Raw genomic sequence first — 19,074 nt, 5'->3', positions numbered from 1 at the left:
AGGCTGGTTAGTTATTTAATGGTTTCAGCTTAGTTTATTTGATCTAAAACTTCAGTGCACGATTGCAGGGATCAGCTGAAACAGATCGCTGGTACAGGCTGGTTAGTTATTTAATGGTTTCAGCTTAGTTTATCTAAAACTTCAGTGCACGGTCGCAGGGATCCGCTGACACAGATCGCTGGTTAGTTATTTAATGGTTTCAGCTTAGTTTATTTTATCTAAAACTTCAGTGCACGGTCGCAGGGATCAGCTGACACAGATCGCTGGCACAGGCTGGTTAGTTATTTAATGGTTTCAGCTTAGTTTATTTTATCTAAAACTTCAGTGCACGGTCGCAGGGATCAGCTGACACAGATCGCTGGCACAGGCTGGTTAGTTATTTAATGGTTTCAACTTAGTTTATTTTATCTAAAACTTCAGTGCACGGTCGCAGTGATCAGCTGACACAGATCGCTGGTTAGTTATTTAATGGTTTCAGCTTAGTTTATTTGATCTAAAACTTCAGTGCACGATTGCAGGGATCAGCTGAAACAGATCGCTGGTACAGGCTGGTTAGTTATTTAATGGTTTCAGGTTAATTTATTTGATCTAAGACTTCAGTGCACGTTCGCAAAGATCAGCTGAAACAGATCGCTGGCACAGATCCCTTGCACAGGCTGGTTAGTTATTTAATGGTTTCAATTTAGTTTATTTTATCTTAAACTTCAGTGCACGGTCGCAGGGATCCGCTGACACAGATCGCTGGTTAGTTATTTAATGGTTTCAGCTTAGTTTATTTTATCTAAAACTTCAGTGCACGGTCGCAGGGATCAGCTGACACAGATCGCTGGTTAGTTATTTAATGGTTTCAGCTTTGTTTATTTGATCTAAGACTTCAGTGCACGTTCGCAAAGATCAGCTGAAACAGATTGCTGGCACAGGCTGGTTAGTTATTTAATTGTTTCAGCTTAGTTTATCTAAAACTTCAGTGCACGGTTGCAGGGATCAGCTGACACAGATCCCTCGCACAGGCTGGTTAGTTATTTAATGGTTTCAACTTAGTTTATTTTCTCTAAAACTTCAGTGCACGGTCGCAGGGATCCGCTGACACAGATCGCTGGCACAGGCTGGTTAGTTATTTAATGGTTTCAGCTTAGTTTATCTAAAACTTCAGTGCACGGTTGCAGGGATCAGCTGACACAGATCGCTCGCACAGGCTGGTTAGTTATTTAATGGTTTCAGGTTACTTTATTTTCTGTAAAACTTCAGTGCACAGTTGCAGGGATCAGCTGACACAGATCGCTGGTTAGTTATTTAATGGTTTCAGCTTAGTTTATTTGATCTACAACTTCAGTCCACGTTCGCAGGGATCAGCTGACACAGATCTCTGGCACAGGCTGGTTGGTTATTTAATGGTTTCAGCTTAGTTTATTTGATCTACAACTTCAGTGCATGGTCGCAAAGATCAGCTGACACAGATCGCTGGCACAGGCTGGTTAGTTATTTAATGGTTTCAGCTTAGTTTATCTAAGACGTAAGTGCACGGTTGCAGGGATCAGCTGACACAGATCGCTGGCACAGGCTGGTTAGTTATTTAATGGTTTCAGCTTAGTTTATTTGATCTAAAACTTCAGTGCACGATTGCAGGGATCAGCTGAAACAGATCGCTGGTACAGGCTGGTTAGTTATTTAATGGTTTCAGCCAAGTTTATCTAAAACTTCAGTGCACGGTTGCAGGGATCAGCTGAAACAGATCGCTGGTACAGGCTGGTTAGTTATTTAATGGTTTCAGGTTAGTTTATTTGATCTAAGACTTCAGTGCACGTTCGCAAAGATCAGCTGAAACAGATCGCTGGCACAGGCTGGTTAGTTATTTAATGGTTTTAACTTAGTTTATTTTATCTTAAACTTCAGTGCACGGTCGCAGGGATCCGCTGACACAGATCCCTGGTTAGTTATTTAATGGTTTCAGCTTAGTTTATTTGATCTAAAACTTCAGTGCACGGTCGCAGGGATCAGCTGACACAGATCGCTGGCACAGGCTGGTTAGTTATTTAATGGTTTCAGCTTAGTTTATTTGATCTAAGACTTCAGTGCACGGTTGCAGGGATCAGCTGACACAGATCGCTGGTTAGTTATTTAATGGTTTCAGCTTAGTTTATTTTATCTAAAACTTCAGTGCACGGTCGCATTGATCAGCTGACACAGATCGCTGGTTAGTTATTTAATTGAAGGAAATTGCCTTCCCGGGTTTCCTCCGTGGCGTGAGCGATAAGCAGAGTTCTGTCCTTTCCTTATAAGATTCCTAATTATTTAAAGTAACACTCAGGTATGCCATTCAGCGTGTTAGTACGAGCTCGGGAGCAGCTTGGGAGAACAAGAAAACAGAGACTGCTTTAGGTTGCCTTCCCAATCGACTCAAAGGTTTATTTGATGCACAGCAGTTTATATAGATGAAAAAAGGTTCGTGTGTCAGCTTTCCCAGTTCAAACCGGTACAGACCAAATAAGGAAACGTCTTCCTGCCTTCTGAGCAAAGTATCCCTTGTGTAGTTTATCAGTTCAGCTACAATTTATGATCATCCCAGCAAAATACACTCCTAGACATAGAATACAGAGTTCTTTCATCAGTGAATTCTGAAACAAACCACCTAGCCTTTAACGAGCCTTTTCCAGGAGATAAAGAAAAGGGAGGATGGGAGTAAAGAAGTGGTCTCATCTCTGTGGTGTTTTCGACCTTGAGGTACCAGCTTGTGAGTCTCACATTAATTCTTGGGTCACAGAGAAAGAGAAAAACAACTAGTAGATTGGCCTTATTGAGTAACAGTTTTCCTGTATAAAACAATATCCTGTAAATGCTTACCGTGGTATCAAAATATCTAACATTAATGGTTTCAGCTTTGTTTATTTGATCTAAAACTTCAGTGCACGGTTGCAGGGATCAGCTGACATAGATCGCTGGCACAGGCTGGTTAGTTATTTAATGGTTTCAGCTTAATTTATTTGATCTAAGACTTCAGTGCACGGTTGCACGGATCAGCTGACACAGATCGCTGGCACAGGCTGGTTAGTTATTTCGTGGTTTCAGCTTAGTTTATTTTGATCTAAGACTTCAGTGCACGTTCGCAAAGATCAGCTGAAACAGATTGCTGGCACAGGCTGGTTAGTTATTTAATGGTTTCAGCTTAGTTTATCTAAAACTTCAGTGCACAGTTGCAGGGATCAGCTGACACAGATCCCTGGCACAGGCTGGTTAGTTATTTAATGGTTACAACTTAGTTTATCTAAAACTTCAGTGCACGGTTGCAGGGATCAGCTGACACAGATCGCTGGCACAGGCTGTTTAGTTATTTAATGGTTTCAGCCAAGTTTATCTAAAACTTCAGTGCACGGTTGCAGGGATCAGCTGACACAGATCCCTGGCACAGGCTGGTTAGTTATTTAATGGTTTCAGCCAAGTTTATCTAAAACTTCAGTGCACGGTTGCAGGGATCAGCTGACACAGATCCCTGGCACAGGCTGGTTAGTTATTAAATGGTTTCAGCTTAGTTTATTTTATCTAAAACTTCAGTGCACGGTCGCAGGGATCAGCTGACACAGATCGCTGTTTAGTTATTTAATGGTTTCAGCTATGTTTATTTGATCTAAAACTTCAGTCAACGTTCGCAGGGATCAGCTGACACAGATCGCTGGCACAGGCTGGTTAGTTATTTAATGGTTTCAGCTTAGTTTATTTGATCTAAAACTTCAGTGCACGGTTGCAGGGATCAGCTGACATAGATCGCTGGCACAGGCTGGTTAGTTATTTAATGGTTTCAGCTTAATTTATTTGATCTAACACGTAAGTGCACGGTTGCACGGATCAGCTGACACAGATCGCTGGCACAGGCTGGTTAGTTATTTCGTGGTTTCAGCTTAGTTTATTTTGATCTAAGACTTCAGTGCATGTTCGCAAAGATCAGCTGAAACAGATCGCTGGCACAGGCTGGTTAGTTATTTAATGGTTTCAGCTTAGTTTATCTAAAACTTCAGTGCACAGTTGCAGGGATCAGCTGACACAGATCCCTGGCACAGGCTGGTTAGTTATTTAATGGTTACAACTTAGTTTATTTTCTCTAAAACTTCAGTGCACGGTCGCAGGGATCCGCTGACACAGATCGCTGGCACAGGCTGGTTAGTTATTTAATGGTTTCAGCTTAGTTTATCTAAAACTTCAGTGCACGGTTGCAGGGATCAGCTGACACAGATCGCTCGCACAGGCTGGTTAGTTATTTAATGGTTTCAGCCAAGTTTATCTAAAACTTCAGTGCACGGTTGCAGGGATCAGCTGACACAGATCCCTGGCACAGGCTGGTTAGTTATTTAATGGTTTCAGCCAAGTTTATCTAAAACTTCAGTGCACGGTTGCAGGGATCAGCTGACACAGATCCCTGGCACAGGCTGGTTAGTTATTTAATGGTTTCAGCTTACTTTATTTTCTGTAAAACTTCAGTGCACGGTTGCAGGGATCAGTTGACAAAGATTCCTGGCACAGGCTGGTTAGTTATTTAGTGGTTTCAGCTTAGTTTATTTTATCTTAAACTTCAGTGCACGGTCGCAGGGATCAGCTGACACAGATCGCTTGTTAGTTATTTAATGGTTTCAGCTTTGTTTATTTGATCTAAAACTTCAGTCCACGTTTGCAGGGATCAGCTGACACAGATCTCTGGCACAGGCTGGTTGGTTATTTAATGGTTTCAGCTTAGTTTATTTTATCTTAAACTTCAGTGCACGGTCGCAGGGATCAGCTGACACAGATCTCTGGCACAGGCTGGTTGGTTATTTAATGGTTTCAGGCTTTGTTTATTTGATCTAAAACTTCAGTGCACGTTCGCAGGGATCAGCTGACACAGATCGCTGGCACAGGCTGGTTGGTTATTTAATGGTTTCAGCTTAGTTTATTTGATCTAAAACTTCAGTGCACGGTTGCAGGGATCAGCTGACACAGATCGCTGGCACAGGCTGGTTAGTTATTTCGTGGTTTCAGCTTAGTTTATTTTGATCTAAGACTTCAGTGCACATTCGCAAAGATCAGCTGAAACAGATCGCTGGCACAGGCTGGTTAGTTATTTAATTGTTTCAGCTTAGTTTATCTAAAACTTCAGTGCACGGTTGCAGGGATCAGCTGACACAGATCGTTGGCACAGGCTGGTTAGTTATTTAATGGTTTCAACTTAGTTTATCTAAAACTTCAGTGCACGGTTGCAGGGATCAGCTGACACAGATCGCTGGCACAGGCTGGTTAGTTATTTAATGGTTTCAGCTTAGTTTATCTAAAACTTCAGTGCACGGTTGCAGGGATCAGCTGACACAGATCCCTTGCACAGGCTGGTTAGTTATTTAATGGTTTCAACTTAGTTTATTTTATCTAAAACTTCAGTGTACGGTCGCAGGGATCCGCTGACACAGATCGCTGGCACAGGCTGGTTAGTTATTTAATGGTTTCAGCTTAGTTTATTTGATCTAAAACTTCAGTGCACGCTTGCAGGGATCAGCTGACACAGATCGCTGTCACAGGCTGGTTAATTATTTAAATGGTTTCAACTTAGTTTATTTTCTCTAAAACTTCAGTGCACAGTTGCAGGGATCAGCTAACACAGATCCCTGACACACGCTGGTTAGTTATTTAATGGTTTTGGTTTGGTTTATTTTCTCTAAAACTTCAGTGCACGGTTGCAGGGATCAGCTGACACAGATCGCTGACACAGATCGCTGGTTAGTTATTTAATGGTTTCAGCTTTGTTTATTTGATCTACAACTTCAGTCCACGTTCGCAGGGATCAGCTGACACAGATCTCTGGCACAGGCTGGTTGGTTATTTAATGGTTTCAGCTTAGTTTATTTGATCTAAAACTTCAGTGCACGGTTGCAGGGATCAGCTGACACAGATTGCTGGCACAGGCTGGTTAGTTATTTAATTGTTTCAGCTTACTTTATTTTCTGTAAAACTTCAGTGCACAGTTGCACGGATCAGCTAACACAGATCCCTGACACACGCTGGTTAGTTATTTAATGGTTTCAGCTTAGTTTATCTAAAACTTCAGTGCACGGTTGCAGGGATCAGCTGACACAGATCGCTCGCACAGGCTGGTTAGTTATTTAATGGTTTCAGCCAAGTTTATCTAAAACTTCAGTGCACGGTTGCAGGGATCAGCTGACACAGATCCCTGGCACAGGCTGGTTAGTTATTTAATGGTTTCAGCTTAGTTTATCTAAAACTTCAGTGCACGGTTGCAGGGATCAGCTGACACAGATCGCTGGCACAGGCTGTTTAGTTATTTAATGGTTTCAGCCAAGTTTATCTAAAAATTCAGTGCACGGTTGCAGGGATCAGTTGACACAGAGCGCTTGCACAGGCTGGTTAGTTATTTAATGGTTTCAGCCAAGTTTATCTAAAACTTCAGTGCACGGTTGCAGGGATCAGCTGACACAGATCCCTGGCACAGGCTGGTTAGTTATTTAATGGTTTCAGCTTACTTTATTTTCTGTAAAACTTCAGTGCACAGTTGCAGGGATCAGCTAACACAGATCCCTGACACACGCTGGTTAGTTATTTAGTGGTTTCAGCTTAGTTTATTTTATCTTAAACTTCAGTGCACGGTCGCAGGGATCAGCTGACACAGATCGCTTGTTAGTTATTTAATGGTTTCAGCTTTGTTTATTTGATCTAAAACTTCAGTCCACGTTTGCAGGGATCAGCTGACACAGATCTCTGGCACAGGCTGGTTGGTTATTTAATGGTTTCAGCTTAGTTTATTTTATCTTAAACTTCAGTGCACGGTCGCAGGGATCAGCTGACACAGATCTCTGGCACAGGCTGGTTGGTTATTTAATGGTTTCAGGCTTAGTTTATTTGATCTAAAACTTCAGTGCACGGTTGCAGGGATCAGCTGACACAGATCGCTGGCACAGGCTGGTTAGTTATTTCGTGGTTTCAGCTTAGTTTATTTTGATCTAAGACTTCAGTGCACATTCGCAAAGATCAGCTGAAACAGATCGCTGGCACAGGCTGGTTAGTTATTTAATTGTTTCAGCTTAGTTTATCTAAAACTTCAGTGCACGGTTGCAGGGATCAGCTGACACAGATCGTTGGCACAGGCTGGTTAGTTATTTAATGGTTTCAACTTAGTTTATCTAAAACTTCAGTGCACGGTTGCAGGGATCAGCTGACACAGATCGCTGGCACAGGCTGGTTAGTTATTTAATGGTTTCAGCTTAGTTTATCTAAAACTTCAGTGCACGGTTGCAGGGATCAGATGAAACAGATCGCTGGCACAGGCTGGTTAGTTATTTAATGGTTTCAACTTAGTTTATCTAAAACTTCAGTGCACGGTTGCAGGGATCAGCTGACACAGATCGCTGGCACAGGCTGGTTAGTTATTTAATGGTTTCAACTTAGTTTATCTAAAACTTCAGTGCACGGTTGCAGGGATCAGCTGACACAGATCCCTTGCACAGGCTGGTTAGTTATTTAATGGTTTCAACTTAGTTTATTTTATCTAAAACTTCAGTGTACGGTCGCAGGGATCCGCTGACACAGATCGCTGGCACAGGCTGGTTAGTTATTTAATGGTTTCAGCTTAGTTTATTTGATCTAAAACTTCAGTGCACGCTTGCAGGGATCAGCTGACACAGATCGCTGTCACAGGCTGGTTAGTTATTTAAATGGTTTCAACTTAGTTTATTTTCTCTAAAACTTCAGTGCACGGTTGCAGGGATCAGCTAACACAGATCCCTGACACACGCTGGTTAGTTATTTAATGGTTTCGGTTTGGTTTATTTTCTCTAAAACTTCAGTGCACGGTTGCAGGGATCAGCTGACACAGATCGCTGGCACAGGCTGGTTAGTTATTTAGTGGTTTCACCTTAGTTTATTTGATCTAAAACTTCAGTGCACGGTCGCAGTGATCAGCTGACACAGATCGCTGGTTAGTTATTTAATGGTTTCAGCTTTGTTTATTTGATCTACAACTTCAGTCCACGTTCGCAGGGATCAGCTGACACAGATCTCTGGCACAGCCTGGTTAGTTGTTTAGTGGTTTCAGCTTAGTTTATTTGATCTAAAACTTCAGTGCACGGTTGCAGGGATCAGCTGACACAGATCGCTCGCACAGGCTGGTTGGTTATTTAATGGTTTCAGGTTAGTTTATTTGATCTAAGACTTCAGTGCACGTTCGCAAAGATCAGCTGAAACAGATCGCTGGCACAGATCCCTTGCACAGGCTGGTTAGTTATTTAATGGTTTCAACTTAGTTTATTTTATCTTAAACTTCAGTGCACGGTCGCAGGGATCCGCTGACACAGATCGCTGGTTAGTTATTTAATGGTTTCAGCTTAGTTTATTTTATCTAAAACTTCAGTGCACGGTCGCAGGGATCAGCTGACACAGATCGCTGGTTAGTTATTTAATGGTTTCAGCTTTGTTTATTTGATCTAAAACTTCAGTCCACGTTCGCAGGGATCAGCTGACACAGATCGCTGGCACAGGCTGGTTAGTTATTTAATGGTTTCAGCTTAGTTTATTTGATCTAAGACTTCAGTGCACGGTCGCAGTGATCAGCTGACACAGATCGCTGGTTAGTTATTTAATGGTTTCAGCTATGTTTATTTGATCTAAAACTTCAGTCCACGTTCGCAGGGATCAGCTGACACAGATCGCTGGCACAGGCTGGTTAGTTATTTAATGGTTTCAGCTATGTTTATTTGATCTAAAACTTCAGTCCACGTTCGCAGGGATCAGCTGACACAGATCGCTGGCACAGGCTGGTTAGTTATTTAATGGTTTCAGCTTTGTTTATTTGATCTAAAACTTCAGTCCACGTTCGCAGGGATCAGCTGACACAGATCGCTGGCACAGGCTGGTTAGTTATTTAATGGTTTCAGCTTACTTTATTTTCTGTAAAACTTCAGTGCACAGTTGCAGGGATCAGCTAACACAGATCCCTGACACACGCTGGTTAGTTATTTAATGGTTTCAACTTATTTTATTTTCTCTAAAAATTCAGTGCACGGTTGCAGGGATCAGTTGACAAAGATTCCTGGCACAGGCTGGTTAGTTATTTAGTGGTTTCAGCTTAGTTTATTTTATCTTAAACTTCAGTGCACGGTCGCAGGGATCAGCTGACACAGATCGCTGGTTAGTTATTTAATGGTTTCAGCTTTTTTTATTTGATCTAAAACTTCAGTCCACGTTTGCAGGGATCAGCTGACACAGATCTCTGGCACAGGCTGGTTGGTTATTTAATGGTTTCAGCTTAGTTTATTTTATCTTAAACTTCAGTGCACGGTCGCAGGGATCAGCTGACACAGATCTCTGGCACAGGCTGGTTGGTTATTTAATGGTTTCAGGTTAGTTTATTTGATCTAAAACTTCAGTGCACGGTTGCAGGAATCAGCTGACACAGATCGCTGGCACAGGCTGGTTAGTTATTTAATGGTTTCAGCTTAGTTTATCTAAAACTTCAGTGCACGGTTGCAGGGATCAGCTGACACAGATCGCTGGCACAGGCTGGTTAGTTATTTCGTGGTTTCAGCTTAGTTTATTTTGATCTAAGACTTCAGTGCACATTCGCAAAGATCAGCTGAAACAGATCGCTGGTACAGGCTGGTTAGTTATTTAATTGTTTCAGCTTAGTTTATCTAAAACTTCAGTGCACGGTTGCAGGGATCAGATGAAACAGATCGCTGGCACAGGCTGGCTAGTTATTTAATGGTTTCAGCTTAGTTTATCTAAAACTTCAGTGCACGGTTGCAGGGATCAGCTGACACAGATCCCTTGCACAGGCTGGTTAGTTATTTAATGGTTTCAACTTAGTTTATTTTATCTAAAACTTCAGCGTACGGTCGCAGGGATCCGCTGACACAGATCGCTGTCACAGGCTGGTTAGTTATTTAAATGGTTTCAGGTTAGTTTATTTGATCTAAGACTTCAGTGCATGGTCGCAAAGATCAGCTGACACAGATCCCTGGCACAGGCTGGTTAGTTATTTAATGGTTTCAACTTAGTTTATTTTCTCTAAAACTTCAGTGCACGGTTGCAGGGATCAGCTAACACAGATCCCTGACACACGCTGGTTAGTTATTTAATGGTTTCGGTTTGGTTTATTTTCTCTAAAACTTCAGTGCACGGTTGCAGGGATCAGCTGACACAGATCGCTGGCACAGGCTGGTTAGTTATTTAGTGGTTTCAGCTTTGTTTATTTGATCTAAAACTTCAGTGCACGGTCGCAGTGATCAGCTGACACAGATCGCTGGTTAGTTATTTAATGGTTTCAGCTTTGTTTATTTGATCTACAACTTCAGTCCACGTTCGCAGGGATCAGCTGACACAGATCTCTGGCACAGCCTGGTTGGTTATTTAATGGTTTCAGCTTAGTTTATTTGATCTAAAACTTCAGTGCACGGTTGCAGGGATCAGCTGACACAGATTGCTGGCACAGGCTGGTTAGTTATTTAATTGTTTCAGCTTACTTTATTTTCTGTAAAACTTCAGTGCACAGTTGCAGGGATCAGCTAACACAGATCCCTGACACACGCTGGTTAGTTATTTAATGGTTTCAACTTAGTTTATTTTTTCTAAAAATTCAGTGCACGGGTGCAGGGATCAGTTGACAAAGATTCCTGGCACAGGCTGGTTAGTTATTTAATGGTTTCAACTTAGTTTATTTTATCTTAAACTTCAGTGCACGGTCGCAGGGATCCACTGACACAGATCGCTGGTTAGTTATTTAATGGTTTCAGCTTAGTTTATTTTATCTAAAACTTCAGTGCACGGTCGCAGGGATCAGCTGACACAGATCGCTGGTTAGTTATTTAATGGTTTCAGCTATGTTTATTTGATCTAAAACTTCAGTCCACGTTCGCAGGGATCAGCTGATACAGATCGCTGGCACAGGCTGGTTAGTTATTTAATGGTTTCAGCTTAGTTTATTTGATCTAAGACTTCAGTGCACGGTTGCAGGGATCAGCTGACACAGATCGCTGGCACAGGCTGGTTAGTTATTTAATGGTTTCAACTTAGTTTATTTTATCTAAAACTTCAGTGCACGGTCGCAGTGATCAGCTGACACAGATCGCTGGATAGTTATTTAATGGTTTCAGCTTTGTTTATTTGATCTAAAACTTCAGTCCACGTTCGCAGGGATCCGCTGACACAGATCGCTGGCACAGGCTGGTTAGTTATTTAATGGTTTCAGCTTAATTTATTTGATCTAAGACTTCAGTGCACGGTTGCAGGGATCAGCTGACACAGATCGCTGTCACAGGCTGGTTAGTTATTTCGTGGTTTCAGCTTAGTTTATTTTGATCTAAGACTTCAGTGCACATTCGCAAAGATCAGCTGAAACAGATTGCTGGCACAGGCTGGTTAGTTATTTAATGGTTACAACTTAGGTTATTTTCTCTAAAACTTCAGTGCACGGTCGCAGGGATCCGCTGACACAGATCGCTGGCACAGGCTGGTTAGTTATTTAATGGTTTCAGCTTAGTTTATCTAAAACTTCAGTGCACGGTTGCAGGGATCAGCTGACACAGATCGCTCGCACAGGCTGGTTAGTTATTTAATGGTTTCAGCCAAGTTTATCTAAAACTTCAGTGCACGGTTGCAGGGATCAGCTGACACAGATCCCTGGCACAGGCTGGTTAGTTATTTAATGGTTTCAGCTTAGTTTATCTAAAACTTCAGTGCACGGTTGCATGGATCAGCTGACACAGATCCCTGGCACAGGCTGGTTAGTTATTTAATGGTTTCAGCCAAGTTTATCTAAAACTTAGTGCACGGTTGCAGGGATCAGCTGACACAGATCCCTGGCACAGGCTGGTTAGTTATTTAATGGTTTCAGCTTACTTTATTTTCTGTAAAACTTCAGTGCACAGTTGCAGGGATCAGCTAACACAGATCCCTGACACACGCTGGTTAGTTATTTAATGGTTTCAACTTATTTTATTTTCTCTAAAAATTCAGTGCACGGTTGCAGGGATCAGTTGACAAAGATTCCTGGCACAGGCTGGTTAGTTATTTAGTGGTTTCAGCTTAGTTTATTTTATCTTAAACTTCAGTGCACGGTTGCAGGGATCAGCTGACACAGATCCCTGGCACAGGCTGGTTAGTTATTTAATGGTTTCAGCTTTGTTTATTTGATCTAAAACTTCAGTCCACGTTTGCAGGGATCAGCTGACACAGATCTCTGGCACAGGCTGGTTGGTTATTTAATGGTTTCAGCTTAGTTTATTTTATCTTAAACTTCAGTGCACGGTCGCAGGGATCAGCTGACACAGATCGCTGGCACAGGCTGGTTGGTTATTTAATGGTTTCAGCTTTGTTTATTTGATCTAAAACTTCAGTGCACGTTCGCAGGGATCAGCTGACACAGATCGCTGGCACAGGCTGGTTGGTTATTTAATGGTTTCGGTTTGGTTTATTTTATCTAAAACTTCAGTGCACGGTTGCAGGAATCAGCTGACACAGATCGCTGGCACAGGCTGGTTAGTTATTTAATTGTTTCAGCTTAGTTTATCTAAAACTTCAGTGCACGGTTGCAGGGATCAGCTGACACAGATCGCTGGCACAGGCTGGTTAGTTATTTAATGGTTTCAGCTTAGTTTATTTGATCTAAGACGTAAGTGCACGGTTGCAGGGATCAGCTGACACAGATCGCTGGCACAGGCTGGTTAGTTATTTAATGGTTTCAGCTTAGTTTATTTGATCTAAAACTTCAGTGCACGGTTGCAGGGATCAGCTGACGCAGATCGCTGTAACAGGCTGGTTAGTTATTTAAATGGTTTCAACTTAGTTTATCATAAAAAACTTCAGTGCACGGTTGCAGGAATCAGCTGAAACAGATCGCTGGCACAGGCTGGTTAGTTATTTAATGGTTTCAGCTTAGTTTATCTAAAACTTCAGTGCACGGTTGCAGGGATCAGCTGACACAGATCGTTGGCACAGGCTGGTTAGTTATTTAATGGTTTCAACTTAGTTTATCTAAAACTTCAGTGCACGGTTGCAGGAATCGGCTGACACAGATCGCTGGCACAGGCTGGTTAGTTATTTAATGGTTTTAACTTAGTTTATTTTATCTTAAACTTCAGTGCACGGTCGCAGGGATCCGCTGACACAGATCGCTGGCACAGGCTGGTTAGTTATTTAATGGTTTCAGCTTAGTTTATCTAAAACTTCAGTGCACGGTTGCAGGGATCAGCTGACACAGATCCCTGGCACAGGCTGGCTAGTTATTTAATGGTTTCAGCTTAGTTTATCTAAAACTTCAGTGCACGGTTGCAGGGATCAGCTGACACAGATCGCTGGCACAGGCTGGTTAGTTATTTAATGGTTTCAGCTTAGTTTATCTAAAACTTCAGTGCACGGTTGCAGGGATCAGCTGACACAGATCCCTGGCACAGGCTGGCTAGTTATTTAATGGTTTCAGCTTAGTTTATCTAAAACTTCAGTGCACGGTTGCAGGAATCAGCTGACACAGATCGCTGGCACAGGCTGGTTAGTTATTTAATGGTTTTAACTTAGTTTATTTGATCTAAAACGTCAGTGCACGATTGCAGGGATTAGCTGAAACAGATCGCTGGTACAGGCTGGTTAGTTATTTAATGGTTTCAGCCAAGTTTATCTAAAACTTCAGTGCGCGGTTGCAGGGATCAGCTGACACAGATCCCTTGCACAGGCTGGTTAGTTATTTAATGGTTTCAACTTAGTTTATTTTATCTAAAACTTCAGTGCACGGTCGCAGGGATCCGCTGACACAGATCGCTGGCACAGGCTGGTTAGTTATTGAATGGTTTCAGCTTAGTTTATTTGATCTAAAACTTCAGTGCACGGTTGCAGGGATCAGCTGACACAGATCGCTGTCACAGGCTGGTTAGTTATTTAAATGGTTTCAGGTTAGTTTATTTGATCTAAGACTTCAGTGCATGGTCGCAAAGATCAGCTGACACAGATCCCTGACACACGCTGGTTAGTTATTTAATGGTTTCAACTTAGTTTATTTTCTCTAAAACTTCAGTGCACGGTTGCAGGGATCAGCTGACACAGATCGCTGGTTAGTTATTTAATGGTTTCAGCTTTGTTTATTTGATCTACAACTTCAGTCCACGTTCGCAGGGATCAGCTGACACAGATCTCTGGCACAGGCTGGTTGGTTATTTAATGGTTTCAGCTTAGTTTATTTGATCTAAAACTTCAGTGCACGGTTGCAGGGATCAGCTGACACAGATCGCTGGCACAGGCTGGTTAGTTATTTAATGGTTTCAGCTTAGTTTATCTAAAACTTCAGTGCACGGTCGCAGGGATCCGCTGACACAGATCGCTGGTTAGTTATTTAATGGTTTCAGCTTAGTTTATTTGATCTAAAACTTCAGTGCACGGTCGCAGGGATCAGCTGACACAGATCGCTGGTTAGTTATTTAATGGTTTCAGCTTTGTTTATTTGATCTAAGACGTAAGTGCACGGTTGCAGGGATCAGCTGACACAGATCGCTGGCACAGGCTGGTTAGTTATTTAATGGTTTCAGCTTAGTTTATTTGATCTAAGACGTAAGTGCACGGTTGCAGGGATCAGCTGACACAGATCGCTGGCACAGGCTGGTTAGTTATTTAATGGTTTCATTTTAGTTTATTTGATCTAAGACGTAAGTGCACGGTTGCAGGGATCAGCTGACAAAGATCGCTGGCACAGGCTGGTTAGTTATTTAATTGTTTCAGCTTAGTTTATCTAAAACTTCAGTGCACGGTTGCAGGGATCAGCTGACACAGATCGTTGGCACAGGCTGGTTAGTTATTTAATGGTTTCAACTTAGTTTATCTAAAACTTCAGTGCACGGTTGCAGGAATCAGCTGACACAGATCGCTGGCACAGGCTGGTTAGTTATTTAATGGTTTCAGCTTAGTTTATCTAAAACTTCAGTGCACGGTTGCAGGGATCAGCTGACACAGATCCCTGGCACAGGCTGGTTAGTTATTTAATGGTTTTAACTTAGTTTATTTGATCTAAAACTTCAGTGCACGATTGCAGGGATCAGCTGAAACAGATCGCTGGTTAGTTATTTAATGGTTTCAACTTAGTTTATTTTCTCTAAAACTTCAGTGCACGGTCGCAGGGATCCGCTGACACAGATCGCTGGCACAGGCTGGTTAGTTATTGAATGGTTTCAGCTTAGTTTATTTGATCTAAAACTTCAGTGCACGGTTGCAGGGATCAGCTGACACAGATCGCTGTCACAGGCTGGTTAGTTATTTAAATGGTTTCAGGTTAGTTTATTTGATCTAAAACTTCAGTGCACGGTTGCAGGGATCAGCTGACACAGATCCCTGACACACGCTGGTTAGTTATTTAATTGTTTCAGCTTACTTTATTTTCTGTAAAACTTCAGTGCACATTTGCAGGGATCAGCTAACACAGATCCCTGACACACGCTGGTTAGTTATTTAATGGTTTCAACTTAGTTTATTTTCTCTAAAACTTCAGTGCACGGTTGCAGGGATCAGCTGACACAGATCGCTGGCACAGGCTGGTTAGTTATTTAGTGGTTTCAGCTTAGTTTATTTGATCTAAACCTTCAGTCCACGTTCGCAGGGATCAGCTGACACAGATCTCTGGCACAGCCTGGTTGGTTATTTAATGGTTTCAGCTTAGTTTATTTGATCTAAGACTTCAGTGCACGTTCGCAAAGATCAGCTGAAACAGATCGCTGGCACAGATCCCTTGCACAGGCTGGTTAGTTATTTAATGGTTTCAACTTAGTTTATTTTATCTTAAACTTCAGTGCACGGTCGCAGGGATCCGCTGACACAGATCGCTGGTTAGTTATTTAATGGTTTCAGCTTTGTTTATTTGATCTAAGACGTAAGTGCACGGTTGCAGGGATCAGCTGACACAGATCGGTGGCACAGGCTGGTTAGTTATTTAATGGTTTCAGCTTAGTTTATTTGATCTAAGACGTAAGTGCACGGTTGCAGGGATCAGCTGACACAGATCGCTGGCACAGGCTGGTTAGTTATTTAATGGTTTCATTTTAGTTTATTGGATCTAAGACGTAAGTGCACGGTTGCAGGGATCAGCTGACACAGATCACTGGCACAGGCTGGTTAGTTATTTCGTGGTTTCAGCTTAGTTTATTTTGATCTAAGACTTCAGTGCACATTCGCAAAGATCAGCTGAAACAGATCGCTGGCACAGGCTGGTTAGTTATTTAATTGTTTCAGCTTAGTTTATCTAAAACTTCAGTGCACGGTTGCAGGGATCAGCTGACACAGATCGTTGGCACAGGCTGGTTAGTTATTTAATGGTTTCAACTTAGTTTATCTAAAACTTCAGTGCACGGTTGCAGGAATCAGCTGACACAGATCGCTGGCACAGGCTGGTTAGTTATTTAATGGTTTCAGCTTAGTTTATCTAAAACTTCAGTGCACGGTTGCAGGGATCAGCTGACACAGATCGTTGGCACAGGCTGGTTAGTTATTTAATGGTTTCATTTTAGTTTATCTAAAACTTCAGTGCACGGTTGCAGGAATCAGCTGACACAGATCCCTTGCACAGGCTGGTTAGTTATTTAATGGTTTCAACTTAGTTTATTTTATCTAAAACTTCAGTGCACGGTCGCAGGGATCCGCTGACACAGATCGCTGGCACAGGCTGGTTAGTTATTGAATGGTTTCAGCTTAGTTTATTTGATCTAAAACTTCAGTGCACGGTTGCAGGGATCAGCTGACACAGATCGCTGTCACAGGCTGGTTAGTTATTTAAATGGTTTCAGGTTAGTTTATTTGATCTAAGACTTCAGTGCATGGTCGCAAAGATCAGCTGACACAGATCCCTGACACACGCTGGTTAGTTATTTAATGGTTTCAACTTAGTTTATTTTCTCTAAAACTTCAGTGCACGGTTGCAGGGATCAGCTGACACAGATCGCTGGTTAGTTATTTAATGGTTTCAGCTTTGTTTATTTGATCTACAACTTCAGTCCACGTTCGCAGGGATCAGCTGACACAGATCTCTGGCACAGGCTGGTTGGTTATTTAATGGTTTCAGCTTAGTTTATTTGATCTAAAACTTCAGTGCACGGTTGCAGGGATCAGCTGACACAGATCGCTGGCACAGGCTGGTTAGTTATTTAATGGTTTCAGCTTAGTTTATCTAAAACTTCAGTGCACGGTCGCAGGGATCCGCTGACACAGATCGCTGGTTAGTTATTTAATGGTTTCAGCTTAGTTTATTTTATCTAAAACTTCAGTGCACGGTCGCAGGGATCAGCTGACACAGATCGCTGGTTAGTTATTTAATGGTTTCAGCTTTGTTTATTTGATCTAAGACGTAAGTGCACGGTTGCAGGGATCAGCTGACACAGATCGCTGGCACAGGCTGGTTAGTTATTTAATGGTTTCAGCTTAGTTTATTTGATCTAAGACGTAAGTGCACGGTTGCAGGGATCAGCTGACACAGATCGCTGGCACAGGCTGGTTAGTTATTTAATGGTTTCATTTTAGTTTATTTGATCTAAGACGTAAGTGCACGGTTGCAGGGATCAGCTGACAAAGATCGCTGGCACAGGCTGGTTAGTTATTTAATTGTTTCAGCTTAGTTTATCTAAAACTTCAGTGCACGGTTGCAGGGATCAGCTGACACAGATCGTTGGCACAGGCTGGTTAGTTATTTAATGGTTTCAACTTAGTTTATCTAAAACTTCAGTGCACGGTTGCAGGAATCAGCTGACACAGATCGCTGGCACAGGCTGGTTAGTTATTTAATGGTTTCAGCTTAGTTTATCTAAAACTTCAGTGCACGGTTGCAGGGATCAGCTGACACAGATCCCTGGCACAGGCTGGTTAGTTATTTAATGGTTTTAACTTAGTTTATTTGATCTAAAACTTCAGTGCACGATTGCAGGGATCAGCTGAAACAGATCGCTGGTTAGTTATTTAATGGTTTCAACTTAGTTTATTTTCTCTAAAACTTCAGTGCACGGTCGCAGGGATCCGCTGACACAGATCGCTGGCACAGGCTGGTTAGTTATTGAATGGTTTCAGCTTAGTTTATTTGATCTAAAACTTCAGTGCACGGTTGCAGGGATCAGCTGACACAGATCGCTGTCACAGGCTGGTTAGTTATTTAAATGGTTTCAGGTTAGTTTATTTGATCTAAGACTTCAGTGCATGGTCGCAAAGATCAGCTGACACAGATCCCTGACACACGCTGGTTAGTTATTTAATTGTTTCAGCTTACTTTATTTTCTGTAAAACTTCAGTGCACATTTGCAGGGATCAGCTAACACAGATCCCTGACACACGCTGGTTAGTTATTTAATGGTTTCAACTTAGTTTATTTTCTCTAAAACTTCAGTGCACGGTTGCAGGGATCAGCTGACACAGATCGCTGGCACAGGCTGGTTAGTTATTTAGTGGTTTCAGCTTAGTTTATTTTATCTAAACCTTCAGTCCACGTTCGCAGGGATCAGCTGACACAGATCTCTGGCACAGCCTGGTTGGTTATTTAATGGTTTCAGCTTAGTTTATTTGATCTAAGACTTCAGTGCACGTTCGCAAAGATCAGCTGAAACAGATCGCTGGCACAGATCCCTTGCACAGGCTGGTTAGTTATTTAATGGTTTCAACTTAGTTTATTTTATCTTAAACTTCAGTGCACGGTCGCAGGGATCCGCTGACACAGATCGCTGGTTAGTTATTTAATGGTTTCAGCTTTGTTTATTTGATCTAAGACGTAAGTGCACGGTTGCAGGGATCAGCTGACACAGATCGCTGGCACAGGCTGGTTAGTTATTTAATGGTTTCAGCTTAGTTTATTTGATCTAAGACGTAAGTGCACGGTTGCAGGGATCAGCTGACACAGATCGCTGGCACAGGCTGGTTAGTTATTTAATGGTTTCATTTTAGTTTATTGGATCTAAGACATAAGTGCACGGTTGCAGGGATCAGCTGACACAGATCACTGGCACAGGCTGGTTAGTTATTTCGTGGTTTCAGCTTAGTTTATTTTGATCTAAGACTTCAGTGCACATTCGCAAAGATCAGCTGAAACAGATCGCTGGCACAGGC

This window comes from Maylandia zebra, linkage group LG3 (genome assembly GCF_041146795.1).
Source record: "Maylandia zebra isolate NMK-2024a linkage group LG3, Mzebra_GT3a, whole genome shotgun sequence".
NCBI classification, from domain to species: Eukaryota; Metazoa; Chordata; class Actinopteri; order Cichliformes; family Cichlidae; genus Maylandia; species Maylandia zebra.
The sequence above is the reverse complement of the archived record's forward strand: the minus strand, read 5'-3'. Positions refer to the sequence as shown.